This window comes from Thunnus thynnus, chromosome 16 (assembly GCF_963924715.1).
Source record: "Thunnus thynnus chromosome 16, fThuThy2.1, whole genome shotgun sequence".
NCBI lineage: Eukaryota > Metazoa > Chordata > Actinopteri > Scombriformes > Scombridae > Thunnus > Thunnus thynnus.
The window spans coordinates 22,933,457-22,955,188 of record NC_089532.1 but is presented as its reverse complement, the minus strand read 5'-3'; the positions used below and the strand labels follow the sequence as shown (position 1 = coordinate 22,955,188).

General features: G+C 39.2%; 1 protein-coding gene across 2 annotated transcripts in view; it reads left to right on the top strand.

Moving 5' to 3' along the window:
• lrfn5a (leucine rich repeat and fibronectin type III domain containing 5a) overlaps window positions 1-21,732 on the top strand; it is a 125,001-nt gene that overhangs the window by 49,877 nt on the left and 53,392 nt on the right. For both annotated transcript variants that reach the window (XM_067613618.1, XM_067613616.1), the window contains one exon: window positions 8,113-8,222. The gene's annotated coding sequence lies outside the window, so the exon portion shown is untranslated. The remainder of the gene's footprint in view (window positions 1-8,112; window positions 8,223-21,732) is intronic.

Sequence of the window (21,732 nt, the reverse complement as noted above, 5' to 3'; positions counted from 1 at the left end):
TCTTTTTTTTTTTACCTCCCTGCACTCTCCATTTGTATCATTCTCCTTCTGTCTTGCTCATCTCCCTCATCCATCCCTCTTTGCTGCAGCTAAATGACAAGTAGGATGCATTCGCAGAATAACTTGGGCATTTACATCCTAATTAAATACTATAACTCAAGTGTAAATGTGATTTACCATTTGGAAACAGTGGCATCCTTGTAAAATATGTCGACAAGAGCTGAGTTTGTTCAGGACGAGTGTGAAAATAAAGCCCATAACTGCTAGTTAGATTTGTAACTGCGGTTTTAAATCTTGACACATGAAATACAAAGAGGGGTTTGATTCTGCTTCCTCTGAGGCAGATGGGGTCCCCACCATGACGGCGCAGCGCAGTGGGTGGATAGAGCCAGATGTACAGAGGGATGATGGGAAGGGGAAGGGAGTTGGGTGGGCAGAGATGGATGGAAAGATGGATAGGTGGAGAGAGAGAGAGAGAGGAGGGGTGGGCAGCAGTCACAGACACGGAGGAATGAGGTGAAAAAGAATGACAGATGCAGAGATGAAAGATAGTCCAGCTGGAGAGACCCCCCCACCCCCACAACATACACACACACACACGCTATGTTGTCATCTGGTGTTGACATTTTTGCAATGAGCTATGTAATATCAAATAAAAGCGCAACGTAAGGCTGTAAATAATGGGGAGTGAGACACAGATTGCGGCCTTCTGTCACTGCTTTTACCTTTTTACCCCCTCATTTTATGGTAAGAGATGAGTGTCAGACATTTTCCCTTATCGAGTGGCACAAAATGTTGTACAGTGATTCATGGTCCCAACAGGATGATACCTACTGACTTTTCATCTAGCAACATTTGCAGGTCGACATTTGTGGTTTGAGTGAAGTGTCTCGACAGCTGATGTATGGATTACCGTGCAATTTGGTGCCACCATTCAAGGTCTCTGTGAACTTTGGTGCTCCCTTAACTTTTCATCTAGCACCATCATCATCAGGTTAGACTTTCAATTTGTCCAATACTGCGGTTTATCTATCAAAGTGTTTTCTTGAGCATCGCGGTCTCATTAAGCCGCTAGTGTGGCTGTAGAGTCTGAGTTAACTGAAGGTCAGACAAGCAATTTGATTGGTTATGTATTAAAAACTGTGTTGAAATGAAGAAGTCATTGCAGTGTGGTTCGGTGGGAAAATCATTTAAAGAAAATAATGAAGTCTTGCCAATTTGTTTGGTTTGTCTCCAATGCAGTTTTTAAAACGCTGCAAAGCCAGAGATAATATCTATCACCTTGTCCGAGTCAGTTTGTTTCTGTTTTCAAAATCCAAAGCACACACTTGTACTCTAACAATATGTAAATCAACACTTAGCCAGTCACTGCATAACTGAATTGCATTTGAACATAGCCACAGCTAGTGTTTGATGTGCTTTCTACAGTAATGCCGTTGTTTTTGGCGAGAGTGTGTGTGTGTGTGTGTGTGTGTGTGAGGCTTGGGGTTTATTTGCATTGACTTAACTTTCACAGTTGGTGAGAGTTGAGGCTTCACAGCAGTGAGCCAATTTTTCCTTTCTAAAATTTAGAATGCCTTCTCTCATATACACACACACACACAAACGCACAAAGTTGTGTAACCACCAGTGATTGACCACACCTCAGTTACATAACTGCTCTCTGTAGAACACTACCAGCTCTGTGCTGTTTCAGAGCCACTGCATGAGTTAATATGAGTAAATGTGTGGGAGCATCCATATTGCGCTTTATTACAACAGAGTGGGTTTGACTGGAAGATACCGCTGATCTCATTAGACTTACTCATCGCTTCAGTTCACTATATACACTCATCTATACCTGAGCTGAGGCAGTATAATCTTTATTATCACTGAGGGGGCATGGGGGTGGCAGCGACAAAGAGAACAGGTGTAAATTGGAGAATGAAAAATATATAAAATACGCTTAGAAAGCGTTTAAATGCATATAAAACAATCAGCATCTTTATGGTGTGAATAAAATGACGGCCTCCGGGCTGAGAGTAGATGCAATTGCACATTTCTTCAGTCAAGAAAGATGCATCCAAATTATGCAAACTCCGCTCCATAAAAATGATATCCTAACCATCGTGAAATGGGGTTGTGATACTGTTTCACTCTCCAAAGTATGTAGAATTTCCTGCAGAGGAATCACACAGCTGTTCATCTGTAGATAAAGCTGAAAAATATTTGTTTTTCATGAAATAGTTAGATGTGCGCTGACTTTCCTGAATCCCTCGCTCTAATGTATGCACGACAGTTGCATTATGTCATGTGTATCTAGGAAAGATATGTGGAGTGTCATGATTTAGTGATTTATTGATTTATTTAGGCATACTGTCACTGGTGTGTAGCATAGATCAGAACAGAACAGAGAAAGTAAGAGCAGATCTTTTACTTTATATACTATCTCAAATCTCATTTGGCTCAAAACTCTGAGGATTAGTTCAATGCTTCACAACCTCAAAAAAAATCTTATTTGTGCAGTTCACCAGATATCTTAATTATTGTTTGATTTGTTAGTGTACTGTTGCACTACTTAACAAATATTATTTATCTTAAAAAACATTGCTCTACAGTAATTGTTCTGTGTCTCATTTGATGATTGAACACCTGAGTGGATCCAAGCAAAAATCAAAATAGAACAGCTTGTATTAAAAGAACATTATTCCTTTTTTTTCTTTTCCCAGGCACCGTTGAACAGATGCACTGTTTGTGCATCTGTTCCATTGGTTGGTAAATATTACAGCAGCACAGATCAGAGGCTCCGTCTACCTTTCTTTATATTTATCTCATCTAGGAACATCGGTTAGCCTCGGTGACTCTGCACCACTATTTATTGTATCTGCTGCTATTGTTAGGAGGAAAAAACAGAACAGGAAGAAGATATTAAAATTCTCTGATTCTTCCTGCAAATTCAAGGGAGCGTTTGAAGAAATGGTGAAAAACAAAGAAAATCTGTCAACTGAAATACTTAATGTTTCAAAAAGTGTGCTTTTTAATTAGCACTTTTTAAACAAGTCCAAGTCATGATTTTATTGCTGTTAATTGGTGTAAAGTATGTTTTTCATGAAATATGAGCAGTGTTATCTAACTATATTAACTGTGACCAATACGATTTAACAGCAAAGACCTTGCACAATAGTAATCAGTTCATTAAAGGCTCCTTTGATTGTGCTCGTCGGTGTTTTCTGATAGATTTCCATGTTCAGGAAACCACCCAGCTGATCGAAACACACCTCGCAAGACTTTGAACAAATCTATTTATGATCTTGGGTACAGCCATTAATTCCCCCTATGCAGTGCTGGCTTGAACAGAAAGCTTAAGATGTGAAGCTGCAGTGCAGTGCTGTACACACAGTCAGACAGTTGTAAACACACACACACACACAGACGCTGTTTTCCTGCTTACTGACCTGTTTCAATAATTCAGACGAGTGACTTGCTGGCTGGCTGGCTGGCAATGGTTCTCTATGTATGGACTCGGTCAACTGTTACGCAAATATGTACACACACACACTCACATAAACATGGTGTTTCTTATGCTTAGCAGCTTTACAAACATGCAAATGTATACCAAACAAGCTTTAGAGATTTGAATCCATAAGGACATCACATGTTTGGCATCCATATAGCGTACGTATGCATGTGTGCTGGTGTGTCTTGGTGGTGTAGGTTGGCATGTGTAAGTTATATATCAAATACTGAATGCAAAATCTCTGCTTATCTCCTGCATGTATGATGTATTCCACTCCCATAATGCCGTGTAAAAACATGGCAGCTAATGGTTGTAGTGAATGGCAGCTATTTTCTTTGTTTTATGAACACGACTGCATTTCTATTTGTGTCTCCGAGAGGATTTAAATATGTGTATGTTCATGTGTTAATCTTTGTGTGTGTCTTCCAGGTGTGCAGGTATATGGCAGGTTTTTCTGTTTGATGACTGAAGGGAAATATCACCCGAGGGAACTCATAGACTTAAAACAATGCTGTTCCTCTTTTTTAAAAATAGAAGACAGTAAAGTACTGTTCAAGTAGCATATTGTAGTAACTAAGTCCTTTTGAAAGTAATGGATAGAGAGAAACCTCCAAACCTTTACAAACATATTTTATTGTGACAACAAAGGATTTTCTAGTCTTTGAAGTCTAAGCTGTGAAAAATGTTGGACCAATGGCCATAACTGTCTACAGCAGGCATCAAAGAAAGCATTTCTGTGCAAATCTAGATCCTTCTTTAATCCAGGGTTTCCACCAGTGTATTGCAAGCCCGGCGGCCTGCCAAAGTTGACCCCCTGCTGGGCCTAAACATCGGGGAATTTTTAAAAAAATGTATTTTAAGATGTTTTCTGAACTAAAATGTGTTTTACAAATAGCTCAGTGCAGTGGAGAGAGAGAGAGAGAGAGACAGTGGTCACACACATGCTGGTCTGCGTCACACACAGATGTGGGGATGACAGATGCCAGAGGACAACCATGTTCACTAATACGAAAGAGTTTCTCTACGTCAAAAATCCACGATTCATATCAAGCAAAAATATCAACTCCTCATGTCTACTTGCTGTAGATTTGCATTCTTTTGTCATATTTTGTGATGTTACGTTGGGATTTGTGGTCTCACTGGAAGAAGAGCTGCAACAATTAGTTGATAAGTCGATTGACACAAGATTAATTGCCAACCATTTTGACAATTGATTTTTAAGTTTTTTTTTTTAAGAGAAAATGCTAAAATTCTCTGGTTCCAGTTTCTTAAATGTGAAAATGTTCTGGTTTCTTTAGTTCTCTGTGACAATAAACTGAATATCTTTGGGTTGTAGACTGTTGGTCAGGACAAACCAACACATTTTGAGTTCCATCTTGGGAAACAGTGATCAACATTTTTCACAATTTCTTGACATTTTATAGACCAAAACATCACTCAATTAACTGAGAAAATAATCGTTTTACTTTATAGTCTTCTCAAGCAAAATAAAGGGCTATTTTCTTTTTGCTAAATCTGTTTCCATTTGGGAAAATCTGTGCGACCATGCACCTTTTGTTACACTGTGAATAATATCATGTTGTGACGACTGGCAAACTTCCTCTTTTTGACTATGAGAAACATCTGTAGAGTCTGTACACATTGTCCATGCTGTGAACTCTAAAATAAAGAATAAACAAGCTGTAATTCAGCAGGATTCCTGTGGCTATGCAGCCTAGTTACGGCTTTCCATAGTTTGGAGTTACATAAGATACTGAATAATTGAAAACAGTCATTCTTTTTAGGAGACTTTTTTTTTCTGTGGACAGAATAGAGAGTCTTGTTTCATGTGGGGATTCTTCGAAGCTTTCGTCATCATCAGGAACCCGTGTTGAGAAATGTTACTATGGCATTTCACCCCAGGATACATGTACTCTTACAAAGTCCACACCAAAACTGAGTAAATGTAGTCGCACCATGGAGATGCAATCCTTCACCAGTTGTCTTTTCACATACTGTAGGGAATCTACAAGAAACCAACCACTGACCCGCAGTTTATGTAACGCTGTTGTCTGGTGCAACTTTAATGACTTTTGTGCTGTTGTGGATTTCAACAAATTTTAATGCTGCTGTTGACTTAGTAGACATAAAATCTTTATATTTCAAGCACATATAGACAGTGAGGTGGGATAAATAGACGAAATGTGATTAGATTGATGACTTTTATACTTTTATTTGTCTGTCTGTTGGTGTCTGTAAATAGCCGCTGCAACAAATGTATGGTCTGGAGTTACATAACAGGCTTGGAACAAAAATTGAACACTTTCTCATTTTGTAGTCCTAAACCCTACTCACACAGGACTAGTATTACCTGGGGACCTCTAGTAATTTGGAATAATTGCAGGGGTCATCTGGTATCGTAATCCCGTGCAAATCTGCCACCATATTTCGTCAAACACAGAGGTCATGTGATAATATTAGTCCAGGGCGAATTGGCATCTTGTTGATTTGGGGTTGTATTATTATTATTATTATTATTATTATTTTATTTTAGCAAGATTATTTGTTTTTCTCTGTGCCTTTTTTCTGCTTTTTTCCTGGTCAATAATAATGTGTGCTGCAGTGTAAATTATAAATGAAAGTATTGATGGCATTTTGGGTGCTAATTCAGGAGGCTCATCTTGCTACACAGCATGGAGATCCATTCACAGAAAGAGTCGAGCTCAAATCCATCAGAAGAACGAAATCTCAAAAAATGATGAGATTGATAATATGCATGGCAGCATGAAAAAGTAAAATAGTGTACAGGAAGCTGATGTTACACAGAGCCTTGACATTTTTAATCATATCCAGGGGAATAATGTGAGTAAATCTGAGTAAAGTACAGACTTTGCTTATCCCATGCTAATGCACAGACGTGGAGGGGTAATTTCTAAATCACATGAGGTCCCCAGGTAATACTAGTCCTGTGCGAGTAAGGCTTTAGTTGTGTTCTCTTTTGGGGTCAAATTCAGGGTGGAACAAAAAATGTTAAAATGTAGAAGAAGTTCATAAATAAAGCAATATTTAGAGAAGGTACCAAACAAGATTTTTTTTCATTAAATCAGTCATTCAATAATTTGCATCATTTGGAGGCAACGCATGTTCCTAAAAGCTAAACTAACATCGTTAGGCAGCTGAATATACAGTATATGCTGAATGTCTTTTTCCTGCAGTGCCCGCTGGACATAAAGCTCATGCCCTTTCATGCAGTACAGGCTGTGGTCCTGCATATTAACACCAGTCAATCACTTTTGCTGCCCCTGACGGATTTGCTGACAAAGAGACTCCTTTTTTACCATCATATATTTTAGTAATGGCTACTCAGTTATGTCCAAGGTCATATTGAGAGTGAGGAATTAATAAATAACAACCCTTATCCATCTATGTATTTAGAGTAGAGTTTGATATGTAGAAGCTTTTCACTAACTTTTTACACCAATGCTGTGATGTCTTTAAGATCACGATAATAAATAAATGAATATCCTGTGTATAGACAGTGACATGTGACAGCAACCCATTGGGCAGATTTAGGAAAGGTAGATACTCTGCATGTGATAAAATGGAGTGCATGTGTTTGTGCTGCTCTAGGCAGATTCATTATTGGCTGACTGTGATAACTCTTAGTGTGTGTGTGTGTTATGGTGCTGATACCAGACACCAAGTAGCCCTTACTATTGATGTGAGAGTAATCTCTAACTCTCCTCTGCATCTATCTTTTCACTTTCACATTCGTCCACTTTTCCCTTTTTTTCTGCCTCTGCCTCTTTTTTTTTCAGTAACATCCCTCTCCATCTTCAGGTTCTCCTTCTCTCGCTTTCGCCATCCCCATGCTCCCTCTTCACTTTTTTAGTTCTGTCCTACTCACCCTCCCTTCCACCTTACTCTTTGCCCTCATTCTTTTCCTCCTTGCCTCATTTTGATCCTTCCCTCTCTCTCTCCATCCTGCTGGCTCAGCTGGTATAGAAGCATCCTTTGTTTCAGCTGTGTCCTCTATCCTTTGAAGGAGGAAAGCTGAAAGCGGAGGGAGGGAGGGAGGGAGGGAGGGAGGGTTGGAGGGAAGAAGTGATCCATGGACAGGAGAGGAGAAAAAAACAAGGAGAGGAGAAAAAAAATCCAAGTGGGAAAATGGGATAAAAAGCAAAGAAGGGTGGAAGGATGAAGGGAAGGGAGGAAGGAAGGAAGGAAGGGGGATATATTTGGATCAATGGCCAGGGTTGTTCAAGTCATTGATATCCAGTAGCAACAGCATGTGAGGGCAGATTTCCTGTGTGGGGAGATCAGTCTGTAGGATGTGTGCTGTCAACTTAGCACACTTCCACTTGGTTCAGTGGTGCACACTTGCAGCTCTTTAGCTTTCAGTTAAAGGCCAACCAAGCAGTTTATTGATAATTAAGCTGTCTGCAATGCCAGAGAACCATGAACACCTTTACTGTGCTGTAATGTAGGCCAATGAAGATGAAAAAATACAAAGGTATCCAAGAGCCATTTATATGGTCTAAAATACTGTGTTCTTCTCTTTCTTTGTTGAATCTGTTGATTGATTGAGAGACATAAGTATTGAATATCTATCCCTCTATGTTTCTCTTGTTTCTTAGAGAGGGAAAACTGAAAGAAGATTTTGGACTGCACCCTCATCCATGATGTTATCGCCACGGTAACATGTGATTCCTGAAGCAGAGTGTTATCCGCTTTTACATCTCAGAAGGTAAGATTTTTATTTTTATTTTATTTTATTTTATTTTTAATGGTTTTGCTTAATAATTACGAATTGGAGGCTTGTAATAAATTTACTAAAACTTCTTACTTCTTACTAAACAGAGTCAAATACCAAACTTACTATAAAAATGTTAAGCAGTGTTTGTTTGAATTTCCTCATGGTGTGCAGTGTTCTTACACATGACTATTTTATCAGTGTTTCACTGATTCTTGAATTAGTCTGGTAAATAAAAACAGGCTGGATCTGGTCAGAGGTGGCCGGCAAGGTGATTGGGTTGCAACAGCCTCAAGACATTTATTGTAGCAGATCATCAGCAAAAGTGATTCTTGCACTAACTTTTCAGATCATCCACTTCATAAGGAGTTTGAGCACCTATCCTCAGGCCAAGGCTAAATTTCCTTGGAGATGATATAAAGTTGAAGTTAGCCTGCTGCAAGTCTACCTTAGCTTGGTCTTGTGGTCGAAATGGAGATGTTGTAGAAACTATGTTAGCGTTAGTTTTGGCTTAATCCCAGGATCCATGCTAACTTTGTTTGACCTTGTAGTGGATCTCAAGCGTGGTCTTTTTTAGTTCTCTTTGCCATGGAAATTAGTTAGGTCCTGTTTGGCCTGGTAGTGGGAACCAGGGGGTCTTGTTTTAACTCAGTGTGAATGTACCATGGAAACCAGCTTGGCCCAATTTGACTGTTTAATTAGGCTCTACTATGGAAATCAAGCTAGCCCCATTTGGCAGTTCCAGTAAGAATCAGCAGAGCCTTTGGTCTTAACCAGTGGTTACATTGCTCTCCCTTTTTGTTAATAAATCCCTGCATGTGTTTCATTCTCACCCACTTTTCCTTTCTCATCATCTCTTTTCTTTCTGATAATGTTTCCAGGCTGAGATATGGCAGCTTGTCATCTTCATATAGGCTTTTCTCTGTAAGAAATCCACCTCTAACCTCCCTACCCCCTGACACTGTGCTGCTGATTCCCTCTCCCCCATGCCCTCTCTCTCTTTTCCCCTCTTCAGCTGGCTGTTAGATCTTCTAACCTCGATACGTCCCTCTGGGATGTGGCTGACTGCTGAACTCAGCTAGAAAGAGGCAAGAGGAAGGGAAAGAGGGAGAAAGTAGGGAGAAGAAAGAAAGGGGGAATTGGAAGGCGGAAGGTGGGCGAATGAAGAGTCAAGAAACAATCTATCAGTATATATGTGAAAGATGTAATTTACAGCTAAAATCAGTTTTAACCTTGATGCTATGTTCTCAAAAACTGACTGGAACAATTGAAGTGACGATGGAAGATAAGATACAGATTGTGTGTGTGAAAGCAATACATTCATAAGCCTCAGGCGAAAGTGGAATCTGTTTTGACCATAACAAATGTCACACACATGCATATAAAGAGTGTTTGCTGAGATATAATCATAGCTTCAGGTAGAAGATGTTCACAGCACATTATCCACTAATTTTACTCTAAAAAAAACTTTTTACAAAGTATACCACACGTCCTCATCTCCTTGAATTGACTTCTCTTGAAAAAAGGATCCCTTTAACCTCTGTCCTCAACTCTATTTCTCATATACAGTTATTCTTGTCACAGGAATATCAGGAACTCAACACTGACAATTGACCTTGAGCTAACGGATTACTGTAAAACACAAATGTGAATTTTTTAATGGTTCTCATGGTGTCTGTAGGTTGTAAATCACTCTATAGTCCTCCACAGATGTCACCCTTTCAGCTCTCCTACTGGGTGTTTTTGCTTAGTTTTCACTCTTCTCATTCAGAGGCTTATGTTATTTTCACAAATGTCTTCGCAAGGCATGTTATATATTGTTATATTAAGAATAAGTTAGACTACTCAGAAATGTTTACACATGGCATGTCAGTGGTACTACACATGTTTTATGACATTTTTTAGAAAAACACGAAGTTTGTAACAATTTATTTTACAGGTCCAATTTGGGACTATGTAATTTGGCATATAATTATATAAAAATAGACTATGTTTAATTGATAGGCAATTGTTATAATGGAGTCGGTAAGCAAGTGGTGGGCTCTAACTGAGCCCCATTTTTTACCCTAAAGTTTCATATATAATATTATATAGATATTAAATCATGGAAAATCTGCATATAGAAGACCAAGCTGCATTAGCTGCTAGTGTGCACTGTAGCTATAGAGGTGCAGACAATAAATTGATTACTTATAATAACAACAATAATAATAATAAAGAAGTCAAATTAGATGTTTGTGAGGCAAGAAATTAATATGGGGTATTTTTAAAAATAAAAATGAATTTCATTCTGTAATAAAACAAGTTTTAATGAACTTGAATGAGTGGCACAGGAGAACAAATAGGCAGGCTTACATAGAAAATATATTCAGCATGTATGACTCGTCACGGGTGTGCACGTGTGTTTTTGTGAGTTTCAGTTCACCTGGTTCATCTTTCTTTTCACTACCTGTCAATCAATCTCTCTAGTGAATGTGCAGACACACCAAGGGTGAAAGCGAGAGACGTCGTGAGATAGAGCATGTTTTTTTTGTTTTTTTTTAAGGTACCGTCATCGCTTCAGGGAGTGAGAGTGAGATGCAGACGCAGACAGGGAGAGACTGAGAGAGATCAAACACCAGCCTCTGTTTGTTTTATCTTTTTAATGAACAAAGTGCCACACATTTCACTGCTTTGGAGTTCACTCAGAGGCCTGTACGCCGATGGGGGAATTCAACCCGCAACCCTTGAGCTTCTGAGAGCGATTTCAACTAATGCTCTCTTTAGAGCTGGATCACACTTGTGTGTGTGTGTATGTGTGTGTTTGTGCCCTCAACCGCTCAGCAAAACAGATCAAAGTCAAAGTCAAGTCTCCCTCTGTCCCCTACTCACTTTGATGAATGGAGGCCTGGAAGGATGGATTGATGGATGGATGGAGGGAAGGAGGGATGGATAAAAAGGGAGGAGATGGAGAGAGGGATGAATGAATGACTGAAAGTACAAGGAGTTCAGAATGGATTGACGGATGGTGGGGGTGGAGAGAGGACGTGAGCTGGAAGTAGATGGATGACTGGGTGGACGGATGGGTTTGACCTTTTCATCACCCTCTTCAGAAATGCCCTGTAAGGTACAGATGTAGTCCCATTTTCTCTCCCTCTTTTTTCTCTTTTGATCTCCATTTTTTGTCCCTTCTTCACTTTGTTTTTCTGTAATGGACTTGCCCTGGTTCCCCCATCTGCTTCTCCTGTTTCTCCTTTCCTTTTACCTCCCTTTTCTTTTCCTTTTCTCTGTATGTGTACACTCCTTTTCTTTCTTTATTTCACTTGCCATTTTTAATTTCTTTTTCATCCCCTTTCCCTTCATTTTCCTATTTTTCTTCTTCAATCACATGCCATTTTTACTCTCCTTTGCACTCCTCTCATCTCCCTCTTTCCTCCGTTAACCTCCTCCTTACCTCCTTCTCTGGCAGCTTGTGAGTGTGTGCGTGTGCGTGTGTGTGTGATAATCTCACTGGGTTGTGTGTGTGTGCGTCTCTGCATGTGTGTATGTGTGTTCTCTCTCCCAGAGAGTTGAAAGACTGCCTTGATCCCTGGGGGGAGTTTGGCAGCCGAGACCTGCCGATGGCCAGCAGGGCCTGGGTCACCAAGCTAACCTCTTCCCCCTACTTCGCCTCTGGCCCTCTGGGATAATAGGTGTGGGGAGGAGGAGAGGAGAGGAGAAGAGAGGAGAGGAGGAGAATGTGTAGATAAACTGGAAGAAGAGAAAGCAGAGGGGAGGGGGTCGTTTATACATAAGGGGGAATGAAAATACATAAGGCACGTACCCTAAGGTATTTAGTTAGTCATGCTTTAAACTCTCTCTCTCTTTCTTTTTGTGTTTGTGTGCAGTTGTTCATCATTCTGAACACTTCCAAAGTGGTCGATGCTTTATTTTTGTTTTCCCTTGGTCAGCAGAGAACACACACTCTCAGCTCGCCACAGATACCTAACGTAAGATGTAAACAGATGCAGCTTAACATGATATTTGATATGTTTGCTTTAAAAAATACTTTGAAACAAGAAGCAGAAAGAGGGCTTGACTCAAGGTTTGTTCTTTAAAGAACCAAAAGTTCTTTAAAGCAATGTACCAATTATTTTGTTTGTTTGTTTTACAGCAGTGAAGTTGGGGAAACATAGTTATAGTGCAGACAGATTTGTAAAAACTGTAGAAAAAAAACAAAAAAACAAACGAGACCTCCAAGATGGAAAAACCTGAAAAAATGAGAAAGAGGGAAAAATATGTTATCTCTGTTCTGTACGGCCTCCTTTTCTCAATAGTTTAATATGATAATTTAATAATCAACAAACATTGCTAAACATTATAAAAAGGCTACTTTTATGAAGAAGTGCTCAAAGTATTTTTTCCCTGAAAGGGGAACTCCACTTATTTTACACATCAAAGTCTGTTTACAGGTCTAGAGGAGTACTACTGTACTGTATGTGTAAAAAAGAAAATGTATAATGCCTGCCTTTTGTGGCTCCAGAGGGAGCTGTGCAAAGTCTGATAAACTGCCTCAAGTGCGTTTGGGCTACAAGTTTGAAAATGAAAAAAAGCGGGTGGTGTGTAGTTAGAAATTAGGAAAGAAATTAGGTCATCAGACCTCTGTAGCTCACTCTTCATATCTGCTTGAGGCTACATCAACTGCCATTACCATAACATCCCCAAATCTCTAACTGAACTGTCTGTGGTCAGGTTGAATTGTGGGTGATGTAGGCACCAGGTTTTGACAGGGAAGAAGAGGGCAAGGAGGGAAAAAAAAAAAAAAAATCTCTGATTCTGCTGCATCCATTGTGAGTACATCAGTGTTGAATGAATGCAATGCTAATACTACTACAAATACCACTACACTCCACTGGAATACCTCCATATAAACAATCTGACCATAAGTAGCATATTTCAAAATGTGTGTGTTTCTACCAAACACTGACCCACAAACACTGTCAGTGCAGTAAGACTTAAATAGAAAACAGTATAAATAACCATACATATCAATAACAGTCTTTAAAGCGCACATGGGTAAAAGAAAAAAAAACAAATATAAGCAAAAGTCTGGACCATGGAGGAGATTTTTTTCTCTATTTGAATGTACTGCAAGAAAGCATGTAGTACTTCCTATGGTTTGATCTTCCTTCCAAACAAAGGAAGATTTACTGATCCTAACACAGTAATAAGTTACAAACATGAAGTTATATATTAAACAGACAAAGCTTCTCCATGTTCCTGCTCTATTAGGACCATTTCTTCTTGTTATGTGATCTTACAAAGAATGCCTCTCAGGATTGAGTTATGTTTTGTTTAGGAAGTGAATATCTGTCTCTATCTACCTCACCACAGTACACATACTCATATTATTTCTCACTTCCTCTCTAAAAATTCTTGGGTGTTCTCTCCGTCTCTGTGTTGTTCTCTCACCGTAGGCAGCAGTAGGAAATGGAGTGTGTGAAACAGGATGTGAGGGTAGCCATACTTGTTTTTTTATACTGAGACCCCTACAGCCTGGCTAGAAACCACTGATGGATGACAAAAATGGACAGAGACAGTGACGTTAGGGACACAGACAGAGGCTGGTTTTCCCTCTCTGCATTCCTTTATGCCAGTGATGACATTTCAGATTACAGAAGATTAAAGACAATTGAAAATATTGATCAGTGCTTCCCAAATATGCTGGAAAAAGGTTTGGAGAAATCAGTAAGGAGAAACAAATTTGTGAAGTGTAAACAGGCTGCAGATTAATTAAGATGTGTGTCCTGCTGCCTTCAGATGGCTGCAGAGATTAAATGACCTTAAGGAGAAGCTTTTCATACAGCATAAAGCAGCTGTGGACATCAGATACCATCAGAATCAATCATATTCATTTATAAATCAATGCAGACTACTGCTTGAACCACATCAAACTTTATATTTTTGTGCCGATTTAAATGCATCTATTGGCTGGGGAGTGTTTGATTAAATATACTTTATTTATATTTTAAGCATTATTCCGTTATTTCTGTGCTTTTGCTAAAAGAATTTAGTTTGCTCTTGTTGATAAAATCATGCAAGTGCCAGCTGAGTGACATGGCTTCAGAAACAGACATCTATTCTCAGCACAGCAATACCAGCAACTCGCTTTGCACTGCTTCATCTGAATAAACCCCCTACCTGTTTGTTACATATAATACAAACAGAACTCAATATAGTGAACTTTTATTTGTAGTATTAAGGACACAGTTCCCCCACACACTCAGTGAGGTGTATAGCGATTACATGTTGAACTCTTTACAGCCTAGGACATTTCAAACAAGGATTTTGTCAGTTTTTTCTCTTTCCCTAGTCACCTCTCTTCCCTCCAACTCTGCCTCTTTTTCCACCTCCCTGTCCCCAGCCTCTGTCTCTTTTTCTATTTTAGTCATTCCAACTTTATCTCCCTCTGCCTCTCTCTGTCATATCTATCACTTTGTCTTCTCTGTTGTCTCCACCCGTCTGACAGTGTGAGTATATCTATATTCATCTATATCACTATTGCAACCTTAAGTAACTTTACAGTTAGAACACACCAATGTATCTGTATGAGTATTCCAGGTGTGTGTTACCTTTTGCTATTGATTGACAATGCTTATGGTGAAACTGTAAACTTCAGATGCTAGCATTTATACAGTAGTTATTCCCAGCAATAAACTACTTCAAAGACCTCATGTTATCCAGTGTTCTATGGGTATTAAGGAACCATACCATCAGCAGGTACCCCACATTAATAAGGTGATGGGAAGTTGTTGTTTCTTCCAATCAATTTGTCAATTGTACTGTGGGATAGTGTTGATGACCAGCAAACTGGCCTTTTTAAGTACACATAACTTTTTCTCACAGCACAGTAAAGACCTGCATTCTCAAAACACAGTTAAAATTGGTATATAGTTTGGGATTGGGACACCAGTCACAGTTTTCAGAACTGTGGCTGCTACCTATTTATAACCACATATTACTTATGTCAAGCAACATTCAAGTCTCCGACCATATTGGGATAAATTTAAACCAGTGACTGCCTGGAGCAAAGGAAATCGATTTAACCTGTTGTATGCTTTGCAAAATGGTTAGAAGTGTGGTGAAATTCACTCCCCCCACCTTATCCTATGTAAAACAATAATCACATTTTGCACTAAAAACTATTCATTTGCAATAACACTTCAATACTAAATCAGCTTACAGTAAATGTGTGTACTAATGTAACACATTTTGCAGTGCCATGTAATATGGCAGACTACTTATACTTTTTATTTTATTTATTTATTTGACAGTGACAATGTTCATTAATCATCAGAAGAAAGAACCTTAAATTAGCCAGAGTTAGTCTAGAAGGCTAATATCCATCTGTTGTCCCTGGCCAGATGTTGAATAAGCAACCTAAAATTAGGATAAAATGACACAAAAATTCATGGTACACAACATAATAAACACAGACTAAAAACAGTACACATCCACCAATAAAACAATGTCATACACAATATAAGTAACAACAATAGACACTAAGTTAAAGAAAAAAACAAACAAACAAAAAGAAAACTCAATATACACTCAATATATTCACATAAAAACCACATCACCCTTTTTCCAGAGTCAGAGTTCTGGTATGTGTCAGCATACTTGGTCAGTAAAATTGATTCTTAATACACAGAATCAGGTAAGCTACTGACTGTTTTTGCTTTGAAAGCACTTTGTTTAGGATATTGCTTTGGGTGAATTTGTTTTTTGCTTATGTAGCCAGAAGAGGAATGTGTTTTATTTTAAATGTATTAGACATATTCCCTGTTGTGCTTTTTAATTTAGCTGTTTCATTAATGCATGTCATCCTCTCATCGTTTGTGTTCCCTAAGATGCCTCCATTTCCCTTCTAAAAGCAATGTGTTTAGTTAGACAGCTTGCAGATGCTATCCTTCCATCCTTAAAGCTAAATATGTCTCTACCAACATGCCTAGCACTTTTTCATAGCTCTGGTCTCTGCTGTGCACACTTCTACTCTCAGATTTCTCTTTCTCTTTTTTTCTGTGCTGGATAGACCGTATCTCTTTTCATTGTCTCTCAACCTGTGGTCAGTTACCAGTCGTCATCTCCATTCCTCTTTCTTTCTGCCTCATTACTTATTGAGCACCTTGGTTCAATGTTATAAGGTTTCATTCTGTTTCTTTCTTTCTTTCTTTCTATCTTTCTTTCTTTCTTTCTTTCTTTCTTTCTTTCTTTCTTTCTTCATCTTAGTCTGTCTCTGCCTTTTGTGTCTTGACTTGCTTGTCGATGTGAGTCTGAATACCTTCCCTCTCTTTCTGTACCCCTTTGTGTATACCTTCACCTCCCATTTCTTTCCGATGTTAAAAATAGATACTCCAGCACATCCTGAATTCTTAACAGAAAGTGTGTGTTGTGCTTGTTTTCCATATTTTTTGGTGGAGAAGTGTTCTCAGTTGCAGTGATCAAAGGATAACACAGGTACTTTTTAGGGTTATTTTGCGGTCATTTTGCTCTAATTAAAGCTGTAATGTTTTGCTTATTGGTTATTGTTACTTGTTTAAGGTTTTTACTGAGAGTTGCAGTGCCCCAAAATGGTTGAAAAACTATTCCAGAGGCTTTTCAACATTGCAAATGTGTGAAATGTAGGCCTGAGCTAAGTAGATAATACTTGTGCCTATGTCTGTATCCATGTCCAGAGGTCACCCTACATAGGTACATGATTGCACAAAGCTCTGTAAAAATGAAAATAAATAAAATATCAGAAAATGAAGAGGGTGCTTCTGTGCAGATTTATACACCAGAGTACTGTCCATAAATAAAATTGTCCAATCATTGCTCAGCAACTGAACAACAGGCCTGTCAAGCTTGGGATTTTTCAACATGCTCAAGCAGCGTGCAGTGGGATGTAGAAAAGGGGATGGACTACTTGGCATTTCAAGAGGGTAGAGGGCCATGTATTTTTTAAGCCTTTGGAAAACTAAAAGCATAAGAGAGAAAGTATATGGAAGGGATTCATCAGTTTGTTTATCTGTTCTAATGTAAGCTGCAAATGTTAGCATGCCTGGCTAACTAGTTATCAACAGTAGTAATCCAGTGTTGCTTCCAAAGCCAAGAGGAAGCATCCTAAAGACCAACAGACTTAATATTGGTCAGAAAACTAACCACAGCTAATAAAATCTGCCAGCTGCAGTCATCATTTCAGTTGACAAAATCATTGGTCACTGACTAAAAATGAGAAGCTCAGTGTTGTTTACTACTGTCTGAAGTCAAGGACTCGTTGTTTCAAAAATTACTAAGGATTTTGAGAGTTATCCAGTTATGCTCCAGTTATCATTGTAAACTGCATACATGCTGTGCTAGATTGGTGTAGGTGTAGCAACAGTAACAGTAACTTATAGTTGTGGGTGACTTTGTGGAGAGCATTTGTGAACTTTGTTCTGAATGTGTTGGAGATCCTTTATCAGTAGGCAGAGGTTTAAAGATTTTGTCAGTGTGCATGTGATGTGGCAATGTATCTCACAACAAGCATTAGTTATGCTATGTGAGATACTTGGCCACTTTGTCTGATGTAGCATAGCTTAGTGTTTCCAGTCAGTTCCCTGGGTACTTCATCATAATGGATAGACTGACACAGCAGCAGACTAGACTGTGTTCTCATTACACTGAAAGCATTTTTAACCCTTTGAATTTGAATGTTCGTGTACTCTGTGGAAGTATGGTAGACATTTTGAGGGGTTTTGGTGGCTTCAGTCTTCAGGTCAGGTTTGGGCCATGCTCTAGATAAACAAATTAATAAACACACAAACACAGAGATGTACATTTTGAAAAATGGGATTGAGTGGGTTTATGCACCACTGCATCATTCTCTCTCTTTCTTTTTCTCTCCATCCATCTGTCCCATGATGCCTTTGTTAACTGCTGATGTATGTGGAACACTTAGTCAGGAAGTGCACTGCGGTTATCCAAATATGGACGTAGATGACTGTACCCATTGGAGAAATATGTTGTCAACTCCCTCAACAGGAAATGTGCTGCCTACACCTTTTAAATAACTTATTTGTGTGAGTGTGGGTCTGTTCTGTAAAAAAAACATTCTAGTTTACAAACAGATCTGTAAGTTCAGGCTATGAAATACAACATACAGACAGTTTGAATAATGGCTGGTGAATGTCAATCCACATAAAAGGCTAAAGAGGATTAATTAATTTACTGTTCATAATGGTGTACTGTCAACTGTGGTGCAATTCTTAATGTCAAAGAGGAAAATATTACAACATTTTCTCACACTGTTTCCAGTTGGACTGTCTCATCTGGTAGACAAACAAGACTGATGTAGTGGGTGGTGAGACTGCCCTGTGTCAGGTTTCTATTGGTAATTAGAGGTAATATCACACTATTTTGTTTTGAAACTGCATATGTTGCCCAGGATTAATAATGAGGAAAAAAGGAATGAAAGTCTATAGGCATTGATGTGGGTGTTTTGTTACCTGGTGCCCTTTTCTGGAACATTGCTTGCTTTACAGTTTGATGGAGCAAATTGTAAAGCAAACAGACCAGCTTTTGGATTTAATCTACTATGCCAGCCGCTCCAAGAGAAAGGAGAAATTCTGTGGCTGAGAGAGGCGAAGGGAACCTAGACCACCCAGCTTGTTAATGTAAGATGTTGCAACCGCATTGTCCATCCTTAGCAGTATGTGTCGGTATTGAAGCTATGGAAGTAAATGACAGAAGGAGAGCAGTATTTCCTATAGCTCCAGGACACTGATATGCTGGTCTACCCATGGGTCAGGTTTACCATGTGCTTTGTGCACTGTGCACACCCCGTCAGGGAGGGATCTTCCACCACAAATTCAAGATGCATACTGGCTCCAGTGAACTTCCATTGCCAATTTTGTCTTTGCTCTGCCACCTGCATAGGACTAACCATAACCTCCTGAAGGCAACCACCATGGCCTTTAGGGGACGGCTCAAGCTCTGGTAGCTCACGTGCAACAACCTGATTCCCTAATTGTTCTCAATCTCCTAGGAGCCCTAGCATTCATGGCACAGTGTAGGAATTCACCACCACCAGGCCCAAGAACTGAGAAGTCTGGAGCCTGGTCTTAGCCAAAGCGAGGTGCATGTCTAAGTGCTCCAGAAGTTGAATTTGTCAACTTCCCTTCAAAGCTAAACCTGAGCAACCATCAGTGCCCTTTCCAGACTAGAATCTGAAAAATAGCCATCCTCTATGTTCACAATAACTTACTCACAATGATTTTGCAGGATAGCAGCCGTGGATATGTTGAGCCTCAATGAATGTGAAGGAGAAGATTCCCATCCTTGTTTGAGATGTGAAAGGGCCTTGCAGGGCCTGGATCTTGGCCCCTAACAAGACCATTGACATCCTGGAAGCTGGTAATTGGACATAGTCCAAAAAAAAAAAAAGTAAAAGAAAAACACAGGGGCATGCTGGGTAAGCACTCACTTGCCCAGCAATGTAAATAATTAAGTGCTTGAAAACAAACTGAATGTGGAATATGCTTAGCAAATGGTGGGCATCTTCTACTGCTGTCATGTTCACAACTTACCAAGAGAGAATCCACCACCTCTAGAGGCAACTTGCTGTTGTGCAATCAAAATAATCACTGAGGGTTTCTGTAGACACAGCTGCTTTTATATGCTGCAACCTCACAGATGGTTTGTCTTAAAGGCAATCATCCTGTCATCTCTGGGTCAGTCCCTGTACAAATAGATAATGACACTGGGTGGAGAGATGGTCTCACCTTGTTCTTCTGTATTTGATTGAATGGAAAAAAATAGTGATGCAGTCTGACATCCCAAAGCTAAGCATTAGCTGTATATCAGCACCATGGAGAGCTCTTCCCTGCTACTAAATAGTGTAAGCAGTCTGTTCAGCTTCATTTATGGCAGCTATGTGGCTCTTCAAACAGCAATTTAGAATTTGGAAACTGTTTCTTCGCAAAGCTGGTTATACCAATACTATACCAATTATCATAAATGTAAGCACCATAAAAATAACTGCTATCATTATACAATACTCACATTTTTATAAAGCACTGCAGTGTTTTAGCTCCTTTGTAGGGCAGGTGAATCCATTTAGCAGCTTTCAGAGACACGGTGTGTCAGTAATTGCGGCCTCTTGAGGTTAACAGATTGAGTTTGAAGCTCCAGTGGTAGAGCGAGATACACACAGTATTCTACACTACATTGGTAATTCAAATGTGATCCACTCTCCACCATTCTTATCTCTGGGGGACCAGCCTCATGTCAGTACAGTTGATATTGAACGTGGCTTTCCTTATTGAACCAAAACAAAATGACTACTAATGAGGTCATCATTTTGAAGAAAATAACTCACAGTTAATGGGGTTTGATTGCAAATGATTTACAAAAGAACCACTCAGCTGTGTTACTATTTTAGGGGTGGACACACTGGAAGAGCTGCTGTTGTTTCTTAATTCTGTTATTCAGTCCGAAAGCCTTTTAAAAACGTATTTCAATGTAAACACAATTTGAACAAAGCATTGCTTTAAAGTGCCACTAGTGATCAAAAACTCCTCCTTATTAACTATGTGGATGTAAGCTGATGCTGAAATGGCTACTTATTCTCATTAACAGGTGTGACACATTTAACAAGGTATTTATAGATGACAATGTAACGATTCAGGGAAAACGCAGGGTGAGTGAACGCAGCTTTTTCTGTCTTACACACACACACACACACACACACACAAACAGACTTATCATCTTTCACAGTAGCCAGTGAATGATTCTATGACTGTGAGGTGACAAGTAGCTTTTGATGGATAAATTTAGATTAGTCACACTCCCAAGTATTATGAGGTGATCACACACAGTGGCATGCAGGTATTTTTAAGCAAGGGCTAATCACACACACACGCACACACACACACACACACACACACACACACACACACACGCAAGCTGTATTTAGCCTAGTTATTGTGTTGGTTATTTGTGTATCTTTGTTTGTGTACTGTACACCCATGCAAACAAGTACATACACAGTGGTGATCTGTATTTAACCTAGATATTGTAGTGATTAACCAGTAGCTATTGATAAGTCTCTTGCACATTAAAGGCAACATAGCACAAGCATACACACACACACGCACACACACAAACACATACACACACACACAGAATGAGGATGACATAAGACATGGCTCAAAGACATTTGTAAATTACCTTCCATATGTGTGAGGTTCACTGCACTAGCATCAGGTATCAAATTGCACCTAATTAACTGAATACACTAATTTGTATCAGTTTCTCATTTTCACAGTACCAGGTATTAGTCTATGATGAAACTGCAGGTTTGAATCCTCCCTCCACTTTCACTGTTATGGTTCTGTTCACAGTCTGACTCTGTGTCTCTAGCTGCTATTCTCCACTGGTCCTCCAGAGGCCCTCAGACTGTTCTCCCTTTTTGTTTGGACTGAACTAAATGGGAGAAAGCTGATTTGAGCTATGTCTATAATGTCTT